This window comes from Chelonoidis abingdonii, chromosome 4 (genome assembly GCF_003597395.2).
Source record: "Chelonoidis abingdonii isolate Lonesome George chromosome 4, CheloAbing_2.0, whole genome shotgun sequence".
NCBI classification, from domain to species: domain Eukaryota; kingdom Metazoa; phylum Chordata; order Testudines; family Testudinidae; genus Chelonoidis; species Chelonoidis abingdonii.
Genome location: NC_133772.1, coordinates 153892464 through 153909214, shown reverse-complemented (window position 1 = coordinate 153909214; position 16751 = coordinate 153892464).

Below are 16751 nucleotides of genomic sequence, written 5' to 3'. Positions count from 1 at the left end.
ATCAAGCTCCAACACCCCACTCTCCCTCTATTCAGAACGCACCTTCTCCCCCCAACACACATATGCTTGCTAGGAATTGAAAAGCAGGAACAAACGCTGAAAAAAGCATATTCTCCTTCCTCATGGCTCAACTGATGTAGTGCCACAAAAACCTATATTCCTGGCTCCGTGCCTCCTCCTTTCCATCTAATGTACTGCTGAGCCAGAAGTCCTTGGTGGAAGTCAGTTGTCCTGTAGTCTTGGGGTTCAAGCAGACCACGCCTCACCAGAAGTCCCTCAGAGGAACCAGGCGAGCCATTCTTCATTTCTTACAAAAGGTAGGCTCCAAAGAGGGGAGCTAAGAAAACAACTGGGGCATACATAGCTTGTGAATATACAACTAAACAAATTTAGACATGCTGTGTATGTCTGAGAGCTAAGAACTCTAGACAATGACAAAGAGTTCTTCAGAAAGAGGCTAACAAAGAACTTGGCTTCATTACTGAAAAGAGCTAGGCCCCCCTCGAAAGAGATTTTTTGGGAGAATGGAGAAAGCAGCTCTCGTCTGGACAATCTGTCAACAGTTGGGGGAGAATGAAAAGAAACAAACGGAGGCACAGACAAGGATTGTAACGTTATCACCATTAAGTTTTCCCCTTTGTCATTAGGAGTTCTAACCAACTGTAGTAAGGTTCTCTGAAGAACTTCCCCACATGAGAATAAGGCAGATCTCCTATATTTTATTCTTTGTTTTTATCGGTCTTTTCTCCTTTTTGTTTACAAGATAGCTATTAGTTTTTCTGAGCTTTCCAGCTAACAATACACACACTGCATAGAGGTATAATCCTTACAAGTTCATGGGAGAACCGAGAGGGCTAGAGCTCTCAAGCATTCTAATACAATCGCTATACACCGCATACCTGTTTACACTACACTGGAAAAGCTATTTGAAAAATGTTTTCACAGGAGGTTCACCAGAAGGAGAAGCTGCTTCCAGAGCATCCTGAATGGCAACCACCTTCCTGTCTCCCTGTAGCAGGGAGCTGGGACGTAACGGGAGGGGAAAGGAAAGGGGAAGAAATGCAGCTACAGCCACTTTGAGAGCAGAGCTTCAACTGGTTCTGGAGCAGCTAGGTATAGCTGGGGGTGGATGGGTGGTGATACCTGGGCTGTTGAGGCAGTCAGGGTAGTAGGGTGACCTGCAGTGTTAGGCGTGTGTGGGATAGCTTGGCACAGCTAGGGGGTGGGTAGAGCAGAGGGCCTGCAGCAGCTGGAGGATTAGTGACGGGAGCTTGTTGCAGGTGGCCTGAGAGGAGCCTAAGGCTGCAGTTAGCTTCCTTCACTTGGTGCTGCCAGCTGCTGCAGCAGCAACAAGAGAAACCTCTTAAGATGCCTGCAGAGTATGCACCACAGAGCCCACTAGTGGCTAGGAGAACTGCAGGCACCCCTGTAAGGCAAAAACAACCCTATAAGTCCCAATTCCTCACCACAAAACTCCTTCCCAAAACTCAGGCTCCAAACAACGCAGGCCTCTCTCACCCCCAGGTTCCCCTAGACACCAGGCATTTCCCACTCCCAGTCCCAGCACATACTAGCTAAACCCCTTCCAAGGCTCCCCAAAGACTCCCCAACTTCTGATGCTCCCCTTCTCACCAGAGCCCAACTCTCTGCTGCTTCCCATTCTGCCTCTCTGTCACCCGTTATGCATAGAGCACAGCTTGCGAGTCAAGGCAGGCAAGGCTGGCAATATCATTCAGAAAACAAAAGCAGCAACTCAAAAAAGTTTCATCAAACTTATGGTTGCACAGCTCAGAACAGTTACTACGTGTAAGGATCAAAAGTTGTCTATGCCCAAGATATTTTGTGTGTGCGAGAGTGTGTGTGTGTGTGTGTGTGTGTGTGCGTGTGAGCGAGAGAGAGAGAGAGTGTGCGTGTGAGCGAGAGAGAGAGAGAGAGTGTGAGTGAGTGAGAGATTGATTGATCTGGGATTTGTGAGGAATCTGGTTAACTACAGGAATACAAAAAAAAATGTGAGGAAAACAGCAAAATTTCTAAAAGGGTGTCCTTTTAAACATCTGCTCTGCAAAAGATAGTAAATATTTCATTTGACATGCAAAATTCAGTTATCCTATGAAAAGTTATTGTGCCATGTCTGGACTATAAATTCAGGCATTAAAAGTGCGAAATAAAGGCATTCTTGGTCCTGTTTAAATGCAAACTTTAACTATGGAGTCACCAATCACCACCTCCATAAAACAAGACTACGGTGGGGAGCAAAAAGTGAATTTCAGCTAGTGGTGCCTCATGAAGCACTTATTCATTTTAAGCTGTGCTGTATTCCCCCATATTTTACACCTGTCAAATATATATGTTTCATAATGGAATTAATTTGTACACACCCAGTAAGGCTGTTCTTTGCAACAAAGGAATGTGTGTGGTAAAACTGAATTCACATGATGTGTGGGTGTTCATGAGGGAATACATTGTTGATAGAAGCCAAGATACAACTATTCCACGCATAAATCTTTACAAGAAATTCTTCAGTTCTTCACTAAGTACTCTGATCAGATTACACTCCTTCCATAGCTTCTTAAAATTGTTATGTACTTTAAAGATGTAATCAGAACACGTGATTTCAAATTTTACATTACAGATTAAATAATGACTAAAACACCTGCTTTCAATTTTTAAGGACCCCAAACTTTTCAACTGTAATTTTCCTGCCCACAAATCTTCAAAACCTAAATTTTAAAATATAAAGTTTAATTTTAACATTTTCAAGCCCTTCCTGACAGAATTCCTCTGGGTAGTGTTTTGCTGCATTTGGCTGTAACATTCAACAGCAGTACCCAGGTTATAGATGGGTCAGTGTCCCCCTCACAGACAATCTTAGTCAAGCAGGTGAGACTAGTTTTGAACAGCCAAAATTTGATTTTAAAAAGTTGTTAAGGTGACTTAATTTTGAAGGAAACCAATCATATTTCAGGTTCCATGTATGGAATGGGCATGAGTTCACGTGAGAGCGTAACATTAAGTATCAGAGAGGTAGCCATGTTAGTCTGGATCTGTAAGAGCAACAAAGAGTCCTGTGGCACCTTCTAGACTAACAGATGTTTTGGAGCATGAGCTTTCGTGGGTGAATACCCACTTCGTCGGATGTTATAAACATCCTATCTAAACACACATATAGACCTGAAGATGCTTTTTTGGTAGAGTAGGATTGTTGACTATGATTAGAGTAATTACATTCTGCTTCCCTAAAGTCCCAGTGAAGTTTCAAATGGAAGCAGTATTCTTCCTTTCTTCCTCTAAACTGCCGTGCAATACAGCTATACTCATACTACCCTGAGCTGTAATCCTGTCAGATTTCACAAGGTAAAAAAAAGATAGGTTTGGTCAGGACTTCAGTGAGAGACCTTGAAGGAAAATCGAGATGCTATAGGAAATCAGTCAGTAAGTGGCAGTTTTCCTTCCGTGTCTGTAATGACATTATCCTACCAGGGAACACTGACTTTCAGATGAGAAACAACCAACCTTGTGACCACTTTTGATCACTGAATATTCTATGGGACTTCTCACAAAAGTAAGAATGTTTGGTAAAGCTGATATTAAGTTTTTTATTAACATTTTTGCTTAGTTTTCTTCACTGATACTACAGTAATGGGTGTATTAGAAATGTTTAGACATAGACTTTAGTCCTGGTCAAATTCTAGTATGGCTTATGATGTTCTACTGACCTAAAATCTCCCTGCCCTTTCAGTTATACACGACAGTCTTCATTTCCTGCCTTTAAACTAAAGTGTAATAAATCTGGATACTGCTAATCAGTGGTCATGTTCTGCTCCCAAAGACTGCATTTCAGTAGCGAGCGGACGATTAAGCAATGACACTGGGTCAATTAGAGGACCAAAGGAGATAAAGTTGGGAAAACATTACAGGACTTTTTTTTTTTTTTTTTAGTCAGCACTAATGGTCTTGGGGGGGCTGTGACTCCATGTCTTAGAGCTATGCCCCTGGCTCTGAATGTCAGAGTTCCTGGACTCAAATTCCAGGGATGCTTTGGTAGCTGGGATACATCCAATTCTCCTTTAATAGTGGCTTGTGTCATGAAGGAGATCAGATTAGATGATCAAAATTACCTTGTCTTGCCTCAAAGATCTATGAAATGTCTAGAAATGGGTTTGTAAATTGCACTCAAAAATTAGGATAGGCACCAAAAAATTAAATAAAGTTTACAGTTTTCACCAATGTATGGTGAAATCCCAAAACTTCCACTGCAACTTCACAATTGTTTCAGGTAAATCCTTCACACTTTCCCTTGACGTTTCAACTGAAATTTTTGCTTCGCATTACTCAAAACCAGCAGACACCTAAAAACCACCCTTTGAACAAAGTATACTTCATAGTCCTCACTATGGAACATTACTGTTTCATGGGAAAAAAAGTTCTTTCAGCAGCCTAACCCGTGCACTCTATATAATGTATTTGATGTTTCTCCTCGAGTCCCTAAATTAAAGATGTGCTGTGATATTTGTTCCTTCTCTTCCCTCATGCCTTTTTAAAAAAGGATGAGGGGGTTGAACGAATGGTTTCAATGCCAGTTTTTGAATTTAAGGTTGAGAAATCAGGCACTGAAAAGCTAGAAAATTCTAAAAATTAAGGATGCAATTTTTAAAAGCACTTAAGTAACTTAGAAGGAAAGCCCAACTGTGCTCCTCAGTCACTTAGGCCTGGTCTACACTATGACTTTAGGTCAATTTAGCAGCATTACCTCAATTTAACCCTGGACCCGTCCACACAACAAAGCCCTTTTTTCCCCACCCCAACTTAAAGGGCTCTTTAAAATCGATTTCTTTACTCCACTTCTGACGAGGGAATTATCACTGAAATCGGCCTTGCCAGGTTGAATTTGGGGTAGCGTGGACGCAATTTGACAGTACTGGCCTCCAGGAGCTATCCCAGCTGGCAGTTATCCCAGGGTGCTCCATTGTGACTGCTCTGGACTGCGCTCTCAACTCAGATGCACTGGCCAGGTAGACAGGAAAAGGCCCGCGAACTTTTGAATTTCATTTCCTGTGTGGCCAGCGTGGTGAGCTGAGCACACCGCCCAGCCCAAACTTTGTGAGACGTCTATGATCATGTCTATGTCCTCATCACTCATCATTGCGCTGCTGTCGCCTCCTTGCCTGGTTTTGCACGAAACAATTGTCTGCCGTTGCTCTGACGGACAGAGGGGCAACTGACAACATGGCTTTCAGGGAATTAAAATCAACAAAAGGAGTGGCTTTGCATCAAGGAGAAACACAAACAACTGTCACGCAGAATGGCCCCCTCAAGGACTGAACGCAAAAGACCCTGGGTTTAGCAGGCCGTTGATTTCACAAAACAAATCAGGTCAATTTCTTGTTTTGATCCACTCCATCTATCTTTTATATCTTTGGCTGGGAACAGATGGTGCAGTACAACTGCTAGTCATCATCATCTCCTGGCTGCTTGCCAGAAGATGGTGCACTATGAGTGCTAGCTATCATCATCTCCTGGGTGCTCGGCAGAAGATGGGAATGACCTAGCTGAGTCACTCCCATGTCTGCCCAGGCACCCCTGACCGACTTCACCAAGGTCAGCTAAAAGAGCACCCAGGAATACGACGATGACTACCAATCATAATGCACCATCTGCTGCCAAAAGGCAGTGAGCTGCTGCTGTGTAGCAGTGCAGTCCCACATCTGCCAGCACCCAGGAGATGTACAGTGACAGTGAGCTGTGGGGGCTCCATGCTTGCCGTGGTATGGCGTCTGCTCAGGTAACCCAGGAAAAAAGGTGCGAAAGGATTGTCTGCCATTGCTTTCATGGAGGGAGGGAGGGAAAGGGGGGGCCTGATGACATGTACCAAGAATCACCCGCGACACTGTTTTTGCCCCATCAGGCATTAGGATCTCAACCCAGAATTCCAAAGGGCAACAGAGCCTGCGGGAACTATGGGATAGCTACCCACAATGCAATGCTCAAGTCGACGCTAGCCTCAGTACTGTGGACGCAGTCCATCGACTTAATGCACTTAGAGCATTTTGTATGGGGACACACACAATCGACTGTATAAAAGCTATTTCTAAAAAACGACTTCTATAAATTTGACCTAATTTCATAGTGTAGACATACCATTAGCCACTTTTGAAAATTCCAACCTACAATTTCTACTATATTATTATCTGGATATGTTGCATGTACATATTAGCCCTGATTCTCTTGGAAAATTAAACCCTTAAAGTTATTTAGAATCTAACTTGCACTATAAAATAAACTAATTTTGTGGCAGAAATCTTCGTTTCTGGAACTTCCTGATTTTGATGTATTATTGTCTCAGTCTTAGCACTGAATCAATGCTTTTTCTTTCACATTTAATGTTTTACTCTTTTGCTTGCCATTGGTGAAGATTTACTAATTTTGTTGCTTTGCTTTTTGTCCCCCAAATTTTGATTCATATAGAGGTATTCCCTTGACTTCCCCAACTTTTACACATATAATATATAGTTTGCAATGACTCAGGTGTGAAGATATCAATATGCTTGGCTGGTTATTCATTTGCATGGTGTGTATATATAAGATCTTTAAAAATAATTTTCAATGCCAGAGATGACAAGTGGAAGAAAAAGGTTTCAAACCAGAAAGTATTTTGTTCTAATTATTCACATAAATTTTACTAGTCTTATGAAAAACAGTTTAAGCACAAGAAACTAAACTGCACCCAAAAATTACTCAATTTCAATATTTCATAGACTTTCTGGAAGGAGTTATAAGAACGCTCTCACTGCAGGGAGTATGTTCATTTTAATGTAACAGTAAGACTTCCGTTTTGATATAGTTGTTTTTAAATTATTATGCGAAAATCAATTTTTAAATCATACAGCCATAAACCCAAACCAAAGAGATGTGGCTGACTATTTAGGCAGGCATTCCTAGCAATTAGGACTGAATAAACCTGCCACCATGGAATTTAAAACAATAAAAAGCAAAATAAAGCTATGAAACATCAAATTAGTGGTGGAATGATGAACAATCAATAGTTATTATGAATGAAGGGATAAAGGCCTGTGGATACCAATCTGAATGGCTCGTAAGTCCTTTTGAAAGGAAAGGAAAAGGTGGTTTTTAAATTTTGACAGATGGACAATGACACAGAAAGTGAGGTTTAAATGATTCCTCACTCATTCTGCTTGAATCAGAACTGTAACTTGCTACACTAAAATGTACAGAGACAAATTAAAAAATTAAGCTTGAACAAAAAGCAATGAGGAAACCTGTCTAAAGCATATCAATAAAAGCTACTGTGATATTGCACTCTATATGATTTTATGAAAACATGCTAATAAGTGTGAATATAATGTAACTGGAATATGCTTCATGCAAAAGGTCTCTTGTAAGGTATCATTACAAAGCTTCTAATCTACTGAGTGTGGTCATCCTATTTGTATAAATGTATCACTCTTGTATCTGAAACTAGAAATATAACTTCGAGGTCCTACTGTAATTATGCAAAGTGTGGGCCATTAATGGTGGTTTGGAATCTTGATGGCTTCCATCAACTAGGTCAATTGACTATGGATGGCTCTGTTCACTTGTATGTCTTCCTGAATACGTGTGTGCTCGCAAGTGGGTAATGAAGTCTTAGAGAGACATGTGATCACGTCACCTGAACTGGAATAAACCTTTTACCTGGGAGCTTTTCTATTTAGAAGGAGGGATGGGAACACAAGAGAGGGACAAAGGATTTCTGCCTTGTGCAAAAGATATATAAGGGGGGGGAACAGAACAAAGGGGGAGCCGTCATGAGCCATCTCCTAGCTACCACCTGAGCTAGAACAAGGACTGTACCAGGGGAAAGGATTGTGCCCAGACTAGGAAGGCGTCCAGTTTGTAAAAGAAACTTATTGAAACATCTGAGGGTGACATTTTATCTGTATTCAGTTTTCCTACTGTATTAGGCTTAGACTTGCGTGTTTTATTTTATCTTGCTTGGTAATTTACTTTTTACTTGAAAACACTTAAATCCTACCTTTTGTATTTAATAAAATTGCTTTTTACTTATTAATTAACCCAGAGTATGTATTAATATCTGGGGGGCAAACAGCTGTACACATCTCTCTATCAGTGTTACAGAGGGCAAACAATTTATGAGTTTATCCTGTATAAGCTTTATACAGGGTAAAACAGATTTATTTAGGGTTTAGACTCCACTAGGAGTTGGGCATCTGAGTGCTTGAGACAGGAACACTTCTTAAGCTGTTTTCAGTTAAGCCTGCAGCTTGTGGAGGACGTGGTTCAGACTTGGATCTGTATTTGCAGCAGGCAAGTGTGTCTGGCTCAAACCAGACAAAGAAACTGAAGTCTCAAGCTAGTAGGGAAAACATGCTGAGGTAGTCTAGGCACATTAGGTGGCAGTCCCAAAGGGATTTCTGTGATCTAACCCGTCACAGCTACTATTCAATATGGTAAACACACACATACACAAAGAATAGTAGGATATGAGAGTTGGACACAACAAACAGTTTTCATTTCACTGCTGCAAAACTGACTAGTCTTTCAGTGTTGCTGTCTGGTAAAGCTAAGACAGTTCCAGGGCCTCTTGTTCTGCTCAGTCTGCAGTGCAGACAACTATATTGATTTACACTCAGTTTATAATTGTAAGAATATCTTCACTAATAAAAGCTAGAAATTTAAATTTTACTTAAATAAAAGCTTAACTTTTGCAAAAATTGATGGCTTATTTTCAAATCTCTCAACCTACCTAGGTCCAAATGTAGAACAAAATGTGCGACAAAGAATGAAAAATAAGATCCAAAAAAATTATTTATGCAAGAAACTTAAAATATGGGAGAGTCCCTCCTTGAATATAAATAACTTTCTAGAAACTTAGTTTCACTTATTATGGTTGTAAATAATTTGACAAAAGTCAGAGATCCCTGGGACCACAATGAATGGTTTCAAATGAAAGACATTTGAGAGGTACATTTAGGCAAGGTCTACACAGCCTGCAGCAGCAAGCCTCTCAGTCTGGGGTCAACAGACTCAGGCTTGCAGGGCTCACATTAGCTATCATGCTAAAAATAGCTGAGTAGATGTTGCAGCTTGGGCTGGAGTTCAAGCTCTGAAGCCTAGGGAGAAGCATGGGATTCAGAGCACAAGCTCCAGCCCAAGTGACAACTTCAAAACACTGTCTACACAGCTATTTTTAGCATGGTAGCGTGAGCCCAAGTCTGTTGACCTGTTCTGGAAGGCTCACTGCCGTGGGCTGTGTAGACATACCGTTAGAGCCCCCAGCACTCATCAGTGAAAAATTACCACTTGCTACATGTAAATGGCTTTTTTTCCAAGCCAGGATAGCAAAAGTTAATCATCTTCTTTCTTCAAACAAAGTGATCGGGATAGTCACAAATAAGTAAACATATACAAAATTAAAAACCTGTTTGAGCTACTGGAATCTACATGTGCTGTAGCCCTTTATCCTTCCCTACTCCATCTCCTTCCTGAAGTCTGTTACTTTCTTTCATAGTATCGTGACTAAAATTATGTCTTCTGCACACTAAAAAAAGTGTGACCTGAAAAATTCATCTTCAGTGCAGTTTCACTGGTGGTAGCAAGAGTGTGGTTATTGTAAGTTATAAGGGACAGAACTTAGATGTTTTTTTTTATCACTGTGTTAACTCAAGTCCCACAAACACTACAGCTTGCACTATGACTGCCACTAGAGGTGCTACACTACTTGATAACAGTGGTGAACTGCTCCTCCTATTCTTGTCAATGCACACATGTTTAGAGTGTTAGTTTTTTTAAAAGCCTTCATTGATCTGAGGTCTATCACACCATTCTCTCACTAGAAGGGGTAGCCTATAATGGCAGCAGACATAAAAGAGACCCAGTTTGGGAATAAGAATAATTCAAGAAATATATGTTTGCTGATGATGTTTTAAAGAAAAATCACACCAGTGAACTGGTGGAAGTCACTTAAGCACACGGATTCACAGACTGTTGAAGTGATAATAGCACTTTTAACAGCAGTAGCTTCTTCTGCCGGTGTAGAAAGAGTATCTTCTTTTGGACTAATTCATTCCAAACTGAGAAATTGTTTGGGACCTGAAAAAGCAGGAAAGCTTGTTTTTCTTTTCCAGATTATGATAAACAGGAAAATGAAGGTGAATACAACTGAAGGTGAATACAACAATATTTTAAGTTTCTCATATTGACCTGGCTGACACCATCAATTTAATCTTTTTAATATTTCATTTAACTATTTTAGTTAAACAATTTTAACAAAAACAAACCTGATTTTAAAAAACATGAATGTTCAAATTCAAAAATTCATGCGCTTGTTTTGTTAAATTATTATATGTTTTCTGTTGAACAAAAAATCTGGAATACATAACGTTGTTTTAGTTAAACAAAAAAATTTAAATGTGTCTCGTGATGTTCTCTTCCTAAAACAGCAAGGCAAGAAAATCCTCCAAATATTAATGATTAATCTGTTGAATTGGAGATATTTATGAAGTCATTGGGAGGTGAACTATCTGCTTCAATTACCTTTGGTAAATGAAATAACCAATCATCTGTTTTCTGATATAGCTGTAAAACTAATCTGAAAAGTTTTCAAAATAAATCATTTTAAAAACTTATAGTGTGTCCCTTCTAAAAATGAAACCTACATCTCTGAGTTGTGAAGAATATGTATTAAGGTTATAACAACCAGCAAGAAGGCATTTTTATTTAGTAATCCATGATTAAATCGAGTCTTCCTGACTAGTGATTTAAATCAAATCCACCCTGCTGCTAAACAAAGATTCTCTTCTCTTTCCAGATTTAGGTCCTGATCCCACAAACAGTTACACATACAAGCAAGTTACCCATTCAACTCACATCTACAGTCGCCCAAGTGGACTAAATGGGAAAAGGAACAAGGATTCCACTCCCTCTGTGAAAAGGAAATGTGAACCTGCCTTATGTAAACTAGCCATTTTAGGTATTCTCCAACAACTAGTAAACATACTTCTATGAAGCACATTTAATCAGTTTATAACATGGACCAGCAGGCTCCAAAACCGTAAGACTTTCAATCTTCAGATCTAGTTCAAATATCACATATAATGCACACGAAAGAAAGGGACGCCTCCAAATCCACACTCAGGTTACTACTATATATCACCACAAAATAAAGATTCTGATCCCACTGACTGGAAGAAAAAACTTAATTTCATACAAGCAGGAATCATTCAGCAGACCAGCAATTGTCTGAGGTGAATCCTTTTGTTAATAATTCTTTTTTCAAGCCATTAGTAAAATAAAAGATTCAGAGTGATCAGCTGTTTCCACAGATCTTCTATTAACAATCATGTCAGTTTCTTAATCAGGTAAAGACACGTCTAAACACATATGGACTACTGCATCCAAATATAAAACAGGCCTACAGTTTTTTAGGGAACTTAATTGATGGGACTGTATTTTTAAATATGAAGTAATGAGTTTGCGTCACACTTCAGATTACCATAATTTAATCAGATATATAAAAATCTTGAAATTCAGTTTACGTAGGTCTAATATGAAGGTAAAGGAACCAGCACCCTTGGACTTTGTATCTGTAATCCAACTATACTTTGCCTGACAGGGTGGCTTTTGTTTTTAAACTAAACACAGCAAATTGACAGGAGACTTTCCAGCATCTATGGACAGCAATTCCACAACAAAACTTTGGTTTCCAAAAACACACAAATTTTGAGTATGTGGCAGGCAAGAGAGGTAGGGGAATAAATATTTTTCTTATCAGCAGATCCATTTGAGTCTTGTTAAACAATATTAGGAGATAAATTTCAATAAAGGTTTGTGAATGTTCTTCTGTCTGAGCCTGATATTTTTCAGAAAATAGCACTGTACCGGAAATTATATAATTAAGCAAGAACCTTCTGACACTTCAGATTTTAGTGCCCAACCCAATGAAACTTGGTAAAATTTAACTGAGGTCATGTAGGGGCAATTTTGCTATCCTATTCTGTAAAACATCTCCACGTACAGGGCTCTAAAGTGTGTGTTAAACAGAACTACAATCCAGACTCTGAAGAGCATAAAAATATCCCTTACACAAACACATGCACGCACATTCTGAATAATAGTAGGAATGGCACTGGATGTATGAATGACTATGGTCAAACAGTTCTTGAGTTCTGTGCCAATCAAGGCTTATCGGTGACTAACAACCTTCTTTGCTGGTAACATCAGAAGAACATCATCATGGAGACACCCAAGGTTAAAGCACTGGTATCAGCTGGACTTGGTATTGACAAGACATACATATTTGAAAGATCTTGCACACATGATCCTTCCAAAGTGCAGATTGTGACACAGATCACTGTCATTTGCTGCAAAGTGAAATTTCAAGCTAAGAAGATTGACCGTAATAAAACTGCCATTCAACCTTGTATTCACTTGAGCCAAATCAATGATCTGGTCAAGAAATGGCTTTTTAATGAAGTAGCAGAAAAGACAGCCAGAACGAATTAAACTCCTTTAGATGCATGGGAAGGCCTGGAGACAAGTACGTACAATGCAGCAATCAAGAGTTTTGGAAAGAGTACTAAGAAAAATGGTGACTGGTTCAGAGATCATTCTGAGATACCGCTGCCACTCATTGAGAGGAAAACATCTGCCTTGATCACCTACAAGTCTACTAGTACTGATTCACTGAGCAACCTAAGAGAAGCTTGTAAGGCTGTTCAGTTAGCTTCCAGGAGGTGTGTCATAGCTTTCCTACTCAGATCTGAACCTTAGAGTTCAGAAAATGAGATGCTAGCATGAAACCTCCAAGCTTAATTACCAGCTTAGATCTGATAGCGCTGCCACCAGCCAGGAATTCCAGTGCCTGGCTCACTCTGGTCTCCCCAAAACCTTCCCTGGGGGACCCCAAGACTCAGATGTCCTGAGTCTCACAACAAAGGGAAACAACCCCTCCCCTTGTCTCCTCGTACTTCCTCCCTGGATGACCCTGGAAGATCACCCTGTTTCAATTCCTCCCACCAATTCCCTGGTGAGCTGCAGACTCAATCTCCTTGAGCCCCAACTAGAAACAAAAATCCAACAAGTTTAAAAAAGCAAGCTTTATATAAAAAGAAAGAAAAAGACACAAAAATGGTCTCTGTATCAAGGTGACAATATACAGGGTTATTGGCTTAAAAAAATGAATAAACAGCCTTATCCAAAAAGAAATACAATTTAAAACATTCCAGCAAACTACACACATGTAAATACAAGAAAACAATATAAGCCTATTGTCTTTCTACCTTTGTACTTATAACTTGGAAAAAGAAGATTAGAAAGCCTGGAGATAGAGAGATCACTCTCAGAGCCGAGAGAGCAACAGAAACGAGACAAAGAACACACACCCAAAACTTCCCTCCCTTGAGATTTGAAAAATCTTGTTTCCTGATTGGTCCTCTGGTCAGGTGTTTGGTTCCCTTTGTTAACCCTTTACAGGTAAAAGAAACATTAACCCTTAGCTATCTGTTTATGACAAGGTGTGCTCAAGAATTTTGGCTGGGTTTCTGTGATAGTATCCAAAAGCGGCTGATGCAGGTGATAGTAGCTGGATATATGAGGACGTTAGAAAGGTCACTGAGCTGATAAAGAACATGACAGCTTCACTCAAAGATCTGGATGGCAATATCATAACTGATAAAAGGAAGCAACTGGTGAGGTACACTGAGCACTATGGAATCATATACTCAAGGGACTCTGTAGCAGACTATGTGTTAGACAAATTGCCTGGCTTTGAAGTTATCCAGTGGATGCCAAACCTACACTAGAGGAACTTGAACAAAGCCTCAACAAGATTCTCAAGAACAAAGCCTCAGGATCTGACTGTTAATCTGCTAAAAATCTACAAATGTGCACAAACAGACTTGCTGCAAAGATTGCACGAGGTACAGCTACTCCGTTGGAAGGAAGAAACTGTTCCACAGGATTTTAAGGATGGTCATTTTATCCAACTCTATAAAAACAAAGGAGACAGAAGAGACTGTAATAACCGCAGAGGTATATCTCCTCTTAATATTGTGGGAAAAAATCTTAAGCTGTATTCTTATACCTAGACTTTAAACTTCAGCTGAGAGAATCTATTCCGAGAGCCAGTGTGGCTTCTGCTCAGGAAGGTCCACAATAGCCATGGTCTCCTCTGTAAGACAACTTCAGGAAAAGTGCAGAGAAAAGCATATTCCACTGTACATGGCTTTTACAGATTTAACAAAAGCCCTTGACAAGGTTAGTTGGTCAGGGCTTTACATTGTTCTGAAGAAGCTTGGTTGTCCACCTATATTGCTAAACCTTGTGAAATCCTTACACGATGGCATGAAGGCAACCGTAATTTATGAAAACCAAGAGCCAGACTCATTTAACATAAACAATGAAGTGAAGTAGGGTTGTGTACAGGCTCCTATCTTGTTTAATATCTACTTCTCATTCCTGCTTGAACATGCGGTGCTCGAGAGGGTGTCTATCTTTGCACTAGACATGACAGAAGTTTGTTTAAAATTGCAAGGTTCAGAGCCAAGACGAGAGTAAAGGAAATCATCATGAGGGACTTGTTTGAAGATGATGCAGCCCTTTAGGCTCACACTGTTGATGCCTTACAACATCTTAATACCAAGTTCTCTGATTCATGAAAAATCTTTGGGCTAGCAATAAGTCTGAAGAAGACTGTTACCATGCACCAAGGCTCTTCAGAACCCGTTCCAGATATCACCTTATCTGGTATTTGTCTGGATGGTATTGACCAGTTTTGCTATCTCGGCTCTACTGTTACCAGCAATGTAGATCTTGATGTTGAGCTCACTAGCAGAAACAGCAAAGCAGCCAGGAACTTTGGTCTTTTGCAAGACAGAGCATGGAACAATAAATTGTCAACTAAAGTGAAAATCCATATTTAAGAGATGTGTTTTATCCACTCCTCTATAGGACTCAAACATGGACGACTTACACACCAAAAGACTAAATAGCTTTCAGATCAGATGCTTGTGTAAAATTCTCCTAATAAGATGACAAGACAGGGTGACAAATGTGGAAGTGTTAAAATGTGCTGATGTATCTTTCATGGGAAGGTTGATTAGTAAGAAAAGATTCAGGTGGCTTGGCCAGGTCAAATTAATGCCGGATTATAGGATCCTGAAGACTGTGCTGTACTTCGAAGCATGTGAAGGGTCTAGAAAGAGAGGCAGACTACTGCACTGATTTCGGGATGCTTGTAAAGATGATTCAGTATCCTTTGGAATCTCTGTGGATGATTGGGAAAGGAGTGCAGTATGCTGCTCTGGTTCATAGAATATCAAGGTTGGAAGGGACCTCAGAAGGTCATCCAATTCAACCCCCTGCTCAAAGCAGGCCCAATTCCCAACTAAATCATCACAGCCAGGGCTTTGTCAAGCCTGACTTTAAAAACCTCTAAGGAAGTAAATTCCACCACCTCCCTAGGTAACCCATTCCAGTGCTTCACCACCCTCCTAATGAAAAAGTTTTTCCTAATATCCAACCTAAACCTCCCCCACTGCAACTTGAGACCATTACCCCTTGTTCTGTCATGTGATATCACTGAACAGGCTAGATCCATCCTCTTTGGAACCCCCTTCCAGTTAGTTGAGAACAGCTATCAAATCCCCCCTCACTCTTCTCTTCTGCAAACTAAACAATCCCAGTTCCTTCAGCCTCTCCTTATAAATCATGTGATCCAGCCCCCTAATCATTTTTGCTGCCCTCCGCTGGACTCTTCCCAATTTTTCCACATCCTTCTTGTAGTGTGGGTCTCAAAACTGCACACAGTACTGCAGATGAAGCCTCACCAATGTTGAATAGAGGGGAATGATCACGTCCCTCCATCTGCTGGCAATTGCCCGTACTTATACGCCTCTGGCACAAGGGCACAGTGTCGACTCATTCCATTTTCTCGTCCACTGTAACCCCAGGTCCTCTTCTCTGCAGAACTGCTGCTAGCCATTCGTCTCTAGTCCTGTAGCAGTGAATGGATTTCTTCCATCCTAAGTGCAGGATCTGCCTGTCCTTGCTGACTTTATTCAAGTTTCTTTTGGCCCAATTCCTCTTTGTCTAGGGTCCCTCTTTATCCTCTCCTACCCTCCAGCGAATCTACCACTCCTCCCTTGTTAGTGTCATCTGCAAATTGTGAGACTGCAGTCTACCCATCCTCTAGATCTTTAATCTTGAAAATGCTTGAACCAAACCCCCAGGGACGCCCTTGGGCATCTGCTTGATTACTGGCTGCAATTAGACATGGAGCCATTGATCACTACCCATTGAGCCTGACGATCTAGCCAGCTTTCTATCTACCTTATAGTCCATTCATCCAGCCCATATTTCTTTAACTTGCTGGCAAGAATACTGTGGGAGACCGTATCAAAAGCTTTGCTAAAGTCAAGGAATAGCATCCACTGCTTTCCCCTCATCCACAGAGCCAGTTATCTCCTCATAGAAGGCAATTAGGTTAGTCAGGCATGACTTGCCCTTGGTGAGTCCATGCTGACTATTCCTGATCACTTTCCTTTCCTCTAAATGCTTCAGAATTGATTCCTTAAGGACCTGCTCCATGATTTTTCCAGGTACTCAGGTGAGGCTGACTGGCCTGTAGTTCCCCAGATCCTCCACCTTCTGTTTTTAAAAGATGGGCACTACATTAGCCTTTTTCCAATCAACTAGGACCTCCCCCAATCACCATGAGTTTTCAAAGATAATGG